Consider the following 9,345-nt stretch of genomic DNA (forward strand, 5'->3'; position numbering starts at 1 on the left):
GTGGAATTACTAGACCAGAGAACAAGGGCATATTTAACTTTATAAGAAAGTGTCAAACCTTTCTCCAAAGTGGGGGTACTATTTTACACTTCAAACTATCCACTTATTATTGTTTTAAAAACCATATAGACTTGTGCAATTCTTAACAGAAGAAGGCCATTTGGGGGAACTTAGATTAGGTGCCAGTGTCACTTTGTATACATTAAGTGGTGTCTGAATAACTATTATATTTATTTTATCCTAAGAAAGAAAATCACAATGTTTCTGATTTTCTGATGATCAGCCATGGAACAAAATGTTTTAAGAATCTGCATATCAAAAGAATACTTGAAACCCACTTAATAAGTAAGAAGATAAGAAAGTTCTAAACTATGGCTATTGTGGAGATGAGTAATCCTACTTATAATTTGAGTTCACAGTTTCAATTTTTCCCCCAACTTTTTTTTTTTTTTTTTTTTGGCACACATAGCACTATATAACAATCTTTATTACATGTGTTTCTAGGCACTTCTCTAAATTCATTACAGAATGGATATCATGTCCATTCCCCCCAAAAACAAACCAAAACAAAACAAAACTCTCCTCAAGTAGGATGCAAGTAGTAGTCTTAAAACCATTGTTATTACATGTGTTTTTAAAAACTTCTTAAAATATGGAACACCTTTCTAATTTGCTTGTCATCCTTGCATGGGGCCATGATAATCTTCTCTGAACTACTCCAGTTTTAGTATATGTGCTGCCTACTAAATTTTTAAAATTCATCAAACCCAAAATATATTGTGACAAACCACTTTAATTTTTCCCATCCCATTTGATGGATTTTAATATTTCTAACTTTTTCACTCAACTCATCAAAATTTTATTTTTTAAGAGTTTTATTTAACATCCAAAAGAGCATAAAAATTTCTGAAACCCCTCTACCTCTTTGAAAAAAGGGAGTTGTATTTTGAAAGAAGTTTAAAAGGAGTTCCATTCTGGAAGAACTTAAAATCAGTTCTGAATTCACTATCCAGAAGATCTGGCAAAATTGGTCATCCTCACCCTTGCCTTGCACCATTGTGGTAGAGACTGTGAAGCTAACAGTAAGGTTCCTAAAATGCACGTCCTCTCACAAGCCTATTCTCATCGAAAATGTTGTTTTTCCTCAGAAACATATTTGTGTTTAAGAAAAAGGAACTACAGCACAAAATTTTTGAGAGGAGGTTGAAAACAGGTACCATGGAAAATATTATTATTGATTTTGTATAAATGTGTTTGGCAGTGAATGTGTACTGAGTTGTCCAATGTAAGCATCCAGGATTTTTTTTGGTAGTATAGTAGAGTTCTCTTTCAGTAAACATTTGCCTTTGAAAATCATAAAAGGTCAATTTTGGCCAACTGCATCAGTCCTTATTCTGCCATCTGTAAAAAATTTAGACTTTGCCTTTTTGAATGACCCTTTAAAAATATACAAGACCTAATTCTATCCTTTACTCTCATAAAACTTCCATTGGACTCCAGTGGGAACATTTTAAAGTCAAGTTCTGAGGAATAAGGACATTTCATAATGCCTTCTTGTGAGAACTTCCTTGGCAGAACTTGATCAACTCATTCCTCCTGAGAGTGTTCTCTGATATTACTGGTTTTATAGCTTCAAAATAGACTCTATGCTATAAAGCGGTTATACTTCTTACAGATATATATATATACACACACACACACACACACACACACACACACACACATACATACACACACATGTACATATTTATCTATCTCAGTGTAACCCTAAAATTCTAATGTGGTGAACATCCAAAGTAGATGACTCTTGGTACACTGAGGAGCTACCCTCCTTTGTCCCTCATACATTGATCAGTAGGTATGTTTGTTCTTGGTACCCTACTCTGTGCTTCCCTAGTGCTCGATTGTCAAAAAATACCATTTTTTCAACAGTTAGTATGTGCCAGTGCTGTACTAAAGTTCTACATGCATTATTTCAGTTAACTCTGCGAGGTAGGAATTGCCATTCCTCATTCTCTGTGGATAAACTGAGGGTGGCTAAAAATGTACTGAGAATCATGCAGCAGAGCCAGTATCTCTGACTCCAAAGCCATGGATCTTAACTGTTGCACACCTTGCGTTACATGGTACTCGTGTCCTTTACACACCCTTTTTATAGCAAAGGAAATGTCGCTGTTTTGGGAGGACCTTGTTTATTTACCTGTCTGTCTCTCTAATGAGACTGACTAGCTTGAGATAGGGTTCTTATCTTCTTCATCTTTATCTGCTAGAGCAGGATCCATAGGCACTCAATAAATAAATCTTAAATTTAAAAATTACCTTTGTGATTTAAAATTCACCCCCCTATTTTAGAAAACTGGCCAAAAAAACACAAAATGTAAGTCATTCCCAAATCACAGTATCCAGAAATAACTGAATAAATCTTTGATAAATGAGTGAATTCCAAAAAAAATTAGAAACACTTATAGTCTTCTTTTGTTTCTAATACATTTGTATAACAGTGACACACCAAGAGTACTTGATTGTTTGATGTTAATTAAGCATGGTTAGTGCATGATAGTCTTTAGTTCTCATAAAGCTGATAGGTGAAAAAGAGGGAAAACAAATGCTTCAATGATGAAAATGTTTTAATATCACAATATAAACTTCCTGAAGTAGCGTTTTATTTGAGAATATACATATTTGAGTAAATTTATTTGGAACTATTAAACTGCTCTGAGGTACATCAGTAGATGAATGGATAAAGACATGCTGTATATACAGATGCACACACACACTGAAATATTACTTAGCCATAAAAAATGAAATCTTGCCATGTGCAACAGCTTGGATGGACATAGAGAGTATTATGCTAAGTGAAAGAAGTCAGATAGAGAAAGACAAATACCATATGATCTCATATATATGTGGAATCTAAAAAACAAAACAAACAAAACAGACTCATAGATACAGGGAACAAACTGGTGATTGCCAGAGAGAAGGGGGTTAGGGGGATGGATGAAATAGGTAAGTGAGATTAAGAGGTACAAACTTCCAGCTATAAAATAAATAAGTCACAGGAATGTAATGTACAGCACAGGAAATATAGTCAATAATATTATAATAATTCTGTATGGTGACAGATGGTAACTAGACCTTTCATGATGATCTCCTCGTAATATATAAAAATATCACATCACTAGGTTGTATACCTGAAACTAATATAATATTGTATGTTAATTGTAACTCAATAAAAAATTACCTCAGAACATAAATACATTTCAGGATTAACAAAAAAATCTTTCTATCTGTATGCCGGTTAAGTAGGACTTTATGTAAGTGCTGTAATTAAACGCAGTTTATTGGTGAAAGTCTAGCCCCTAGTGGACAGGAGTCTCTGGTACACGCCCACACACCGAACTAGTTAGGTACAGCTTGAAGGGACACCTGCTTAAAGCTCAAGGGCTTCAGAATGAAATAGTCTTCAAGACTCTTGATGTTAATATTTTATTCTTTTATCTTTTTTTCATAAAATATGCCACATTTGTATGTCTGGCTTATTAGAGCTTCATAGTATTTTAATGAACACTAAGACTTTTCTACTCCACTCTCAAATTTTTTTTCAAGCAGTGGTTTTCTTAGTTTCTTAGGGATTGAAAGAGTAAAATTTCTTCCCTTCCCTTCCTTTCCTTCCCTTTCTCTTTTCCTTTCACTATCAATATCCAACATTTAGGCAACATTCACACTTTTCTTTGAGGATAGATTTAGGTTGCACTTATAACGTTATCCCCAATACACACACACACACACACACACACACACACACTTCACAAAATTGACTATTTCTTTTAAAACTAAAATGAACTCTTTAGTTACTTCTTTACTCTTTTATAAGTATGACATGTAAAAAAAAAAAGATAAAAAGAGAGTACAAAAATTAAATACTCAAATAATATAGAAATGAACATACTTTTGTGAATGAAATAGTACCTGATATGTAGTATCCAGTCAGAAGGTTGTGAGCTTCTTAAGCTTGCAAAAGCTTTTTCATTGTGAGCATTGTTACTGAACACACTTTATGATTCAGAGAAACTATAATTAGATTTCTCTAATCATCCTGATGATCTTAGATGTTTGCTTAGTTTTAGAAACTTAACCCAGAAAGGCTGAACTTACATTTCAAACATATATTTCAATATAGCCAATTCTGCTATATGTGTTCCAGGGCTTATGGAAGAAAGCATTTAGGGGTACAACACTCAAAAACTATGTCAGTGACATATAAAAAAAATTAGAAACCTAATAAAGTGGTAGCACTGTTTTATGCATATTAAATGGTTAGGAAATATATAAATACTTCAATAAATATGGCACTTTACCTTGAACCGAACCTGCTGTTTTCCTGTGGGCGTCGGAAAGGTTGCAGCCTGTGAGTTATTGTGACGTGGTAGAATGAGTGTTATTTGAAATCAGATGGGAAGTTCTAACAGCAGATGTGGATGAGTGTGGCTCATAACCCAGGCTGGTCAACTGAGGTGGCTGGCAGATGTTTGAGTATGAGTGTTTTGTGTATTCCTATGTGGTTTGGGTCAATTGGGTGCATTTTCTGCATTCATCTAAAGTTGTTCATGGATGAAATGGTGCATTAGCAAACATTAAATTTGCATCGTCTACTATATCAAATGCATTGGAACAAATTCCCGTTTTTCAGACAATAGCAGAACTGATTGTACTCTTTTTTGAAGATCTAAAATAGAAGAAAAAAGACTCATTTGAAATGGAAACTATTTAATGTTTAAGAAATGGTATAAAACAGCTCATAAGCTGTTCTAGACTTTATTAGCTCCTGTGTAGTACATGTTTTGTCTGCTATTGTCATCAGCACAGTTAAATTCATTTATTCCATGTTGTTTTAAGTCATGCTGTGGGCTTGGTACCATGAAAGTTAAGCAGGTATGGTTTTTAGTTCTCTTGAGTTCATGCTTCCTAAAACTCAGCAGAAAGCTATTGGGGAAAATGGATTGCAGACATTCTTTAAATTTTAGTGTTATAGATGTACAGATGGAACACATAATTTAGATAGTAAATGGAAGGTGAATTTGTCTCTTTGGTCAGTTAGAATTAGTTTTGTCAATGTTTAAGTTTCAGAAGACTAAAAACAGAATTTTAAAGTATATTTTTCAAGTTAGAAAAATATAAATGTCGCTTGTTCAGTACATGTGGTCAAAATAAAATATCATAAAAGAACACTTGATTTTCTCCCCCATATTTATACCTAAGTCTTCTGAATTCAATAAATCAGCATCGGAAGCAGCCGCATAGCACAGGGAGATCAGCTCGGTGCTTTGTGTCCACCTAGAGGAGTGGGATAGAGAGGGTGGGAGGGAGACACAAGAGGGAGGAGATACGGGGATGTATGTATATATATAGCTGATTCACTTTGTTATATAGAACAGCAGAAACTAACACACCATTGTAAAGCAATATACTCCAATAAAGATGTTAAAAAATAGAAATAAAATAAAATAAAAAATAAATCAGCACCCATATAGTTTCTCAAGCCAAAACCCAGAGTCATTCTTGATCTCCATCTCTCTCCCATCCCCACTTTCACATCCATTCCAAGCCTGGCAGCTCTAACTCTAAAATACATCCAGAATCTGCCCATTCCCACTGTTAGAATCACCTCTCACCTGACTATAGTAGCCTCTCAGCAGCTCTACCTTCCTCTTTTTTTCTTCTATGATCCGTTGTCTGCCCAGGTGCCAAGGTGGCTGTTTAGAATTATAAATTAGATCACATCCTTCCTCACGCTAACCTTCCAATGGCTTCTCATCTCATTTAGGGTAAAGTGTAAACTCGACCAGTGTCTATACAGTTCTAAATAATCTGGCTGTTTACTGTATCTGTGGCATCATCTCCCACTTTTTCCTCTCCAGCCACACTGGCCTTCTTTCTGCTCCTTGATACTAGCACTTCCCTCTGCTGCAAAGTACTCAACCTAGTCTTCACAGAACAATCTTCTTATTCAGATCTCAGCTCCCTCACCATGGCCCTGCCCCCTACACCCACCCATTGAATCACCCCATTTTATTTTCCACACAGATCTATTACTTCAGATATTATTTTGGTCATTTTATTTGTGTATGTATTTGTATTTTCTCCCCTAGAACTAATGCTTCATGGGAGCTTAGCTCTCTTGTTCAGTACAATACCCCTGGTACATCTTCTAATGCACGGTACTTGGGTGCTCAATATATACTTGTGAAATGAATGAATGAAGGTTGAAAAAAATAGAGGGGGAATATTTTTCCCTAGAAAAGAGGCAAAGTTTTGTGTTTTATAATGCAAATGATTTCAGACTTTAAAAAGTAGTATTGAGCCTATGTTGTTGTTTCAACCCAGTTAATAAGAATTAATGGTGGTAAGCACTCAAAGATGACTTATGTATCCAAGGCACTCTCCTAAGTCTTTTTTCATATATTAACTCATTTAATTCATATATTAACTCATTTAATTCTACATCTTTTGAGGTAGGTACTGTGAACCCAAATCTAAAAGATGAGAAAATTGAGTTGCCAGGGCTGTACAGTTACTAGGTGGTAGAATTGGGATTTGAACTTAGGCAGCTCTACTAGAAAGTCAGTTGGCTTAGCCACTGTGCTGTCTCCATAGGAAGGGCTTCTAGTCATGTAGTAAGTCATGCTTTCTTCTATGTAAGCTACTGCTTAGCACCTAGCACAGCCCAGAACCTCTAGGTTTTTTTTTTTTTTAAAGTATAAGAAGGATAGCAATCAGTTGAATACAGGAACCATTACACACAAACTGTGACACACAAACCCAATATCAGTGTAAAGAGAAAAAAGAAATGCGTTTGCTGGACCCTTGAAAGAACCTTAAATATGAAGCAATATATTGATGAGCAACATATGGATTTTCTGGTAAATAGCCAGTAAGTTTACTGTGGATCAGGCATTGACTATCTTTTCTCACTGGCTTAGAGTTTTTAGGAAAGACATCTGGAGAGTGGCTTGAAATTTATTTTAGGACCCATGATGCCAGCCTTAGCACAGCCTCAGGGTGCAGAAACAAAAGAAAAAAACACTGTGACTTTCAGAAAGTACAGTGGAGGGAAAGTACTAGATAGAAACACATCTGTGATTAATGAAGGACTGCCAAAACCTGGGAGGGAAGCAGTAACACCAAGATGTAGGAGGGAAGCACTAACACCAAGACGTAACTCACATCTATTGGCATGCTTGCTATAATCTACTGAGTCTACTGAGTCCAAGCACAGTGCCAGGAATCAGGAGATAAAGTTCTTGTCTTTCTCCTGCAACTTACTATAAGCCAACTATATGTCTGAATCTTAGTTACGATATATGTGAACAGTAATATTGCATTACATTTAACAGCTTCCTGTGTGGAAGCAGGACACTGGAGTAGGTGTCCTCTTAGAGAATATTCTAACTTTCATGGATATGATGATAATATTTTGTGGCTCAGAAGAAGAGGAATGGAACAACAGCTATGAGATTAATGGGGACAGAATTGGCAAAGGATATACTCTAACTCTTTAAGTTGGTGAATCCTTGAGATGGAAAATTAATCTTTACTGGCAGACACAATTTATGTATAAAAGCAATGGGAGAAACCCACTAACAACTTCTGGGACTGCAGAATCATGGGACTGTGTAGCAGGTGTTTTGTATTGTTCTTTTAATTTTAAAATTTGAAATTGCAAAGAGCCAATAAAATGTGTTTTAATATATCTTTGTTTCCTGCTTTAGTAGAGTATTAGACCTAAGGAATTAAATTCATCATAAGGAAATTAAATATTGAAAAAGTTGCCATTATTCTACACCAGGTTTATATTATCAAATGAATTGAAGTCACACTCCACTGAATGGGGATGTGGAGATAAACTTCTCTGCATATAATGGGAGGGAATATTTAAAAATTTTCCTGATGGGTTGGGGAGATAGAATTTTGTGAGTCTTAAAATGTGGAATAGAGGGAAATATCCAACTTTGGCATGTGGCCAAGGAACTTCTAAGAATAATTCTCAAATTCAGTTTTGAGTTATTCTTTGATCTGCACATTTCTGAGATCCTTTCCTGTTCTACCTAAAAATTTAATAACATTTACAAACCACATTCTATTTTGAGGAGTAAAAGACAAGAGCTCAAGTGGTATGGAAAGAAGATAGCAGCTGCAGAAAGTGAGAAAGTAAGGAATGAGTATTGCCCCAGTGACAGATGATGAGGAGATTCCATCTCCCCATCAGAATATGTGAGATATTTTGGGAGAGTTCTGGACTTCCCCCAGGACACGGGATGGGGACTTAATCCTTTTTATTTAATTATGAAAACAATGAGTTCCCCCAAAGCTAAAAGGCTTGAGAGTATCCAGGCAGCAGACACTTTGGATTATATATGTAAATACTTGTATTGTGGAATTTTTAGAAGACTTTGAGTAAGAGCATTACATAGCCACTAAAGAGAAGTGAGTATGGGGAGACATAAGATATGAGGATGTATCTGCTCTGCATCCATTCACCCTACTCTGGCAACAGTCATTTGGGGATCTACTCCTTCCCTTCCTTGGTCCATATGGTTTGGTAGAGCATTCCCAATTTCTCTAGGGGTGGAATGTGGGATTTAGATCTGAGCCAATTAATAATTTCAGTCCCCTGACCACAGCAACTGATTAGAAACATAGGCATGGACCCAAACTGGCACCAATGAAATACAAGGAGATTTTCTGAGACTCTCAGGAATCCAACATTTGGTCTTTCCTCCTAAGCCTAAATCTTCTTGCATTGCCTTTATATTCAGGATCCACTTGGTAGTAAAATAGTAGCAGCAGGTAAGAACCCTGATGCCACCATTTTACTACATGTGGATCCTCAGGAGGCCCCTGGTACCACAGCCACAGCCAGGAAGAGTGATAGCAGTGCAACAACAACTGATGGGAGCACAGAGAAAGGAGAACTGGCGTGAGGGAAGGGAGAAAAGAGTGGAGCAACTAAGAGAATCTATATACCAGATGCTGTGTTTAGGCCACATGTACATTATTCCTTTTAATCCTCAAAGTAATTGTTATTTGGCAGATAAGTTACTTAAGTCTTAGGTAGGCTGTGTAAATTGCCTAAGGAAGAAGCAAGACTTGAATACTCTAATACTGTATCCTATTCCAGACTCTGATCTTAACTGCCTTTGAAATTCTAGAGATAAGAAAAGGAGGAATTTAGGGGCTGATGGGTTACAGGGATTTCACTTATGGGCTCAGAGGAAAGATAATTATATTCCTTGATTCTATGGGACTCTCTATACTGCCCTCATTCCTCTAATTTCCTTACTGGTG

General features: G+C 36.1%; 1 pseudogene; it reads right to left on the bottom strand.

Moving 5' to 3' along the window:
- Nucleotides 1-646: 646 nt before the first annotated feature.
- On the bottom strand, nucleotides 647-744 carry LOC137765599 (U6 spliceosomal RNA; annotated as a pseudogene).
- Between the last annotated feature and the right edge of the window lie 8,601 nt (nucleotides 745-9,345).

The sequence above is a fragment of the Eschrichtius robustus genome, chromosome 5, assembly GCF_028021215.1.
Source record: "Eschrichtius robustus isolate mEscRob2 chromosome 5, mEscRob2.pri, whole genome shotgun sequence".
Classification (NCBI taxonomy): domain Eukaryota; kingdom Metazoa; phylum Chordata; class Mammalia; order Artiodactyla; family Eschrichtiidae; genus Eschrichtius; species Eschrichtius robustus.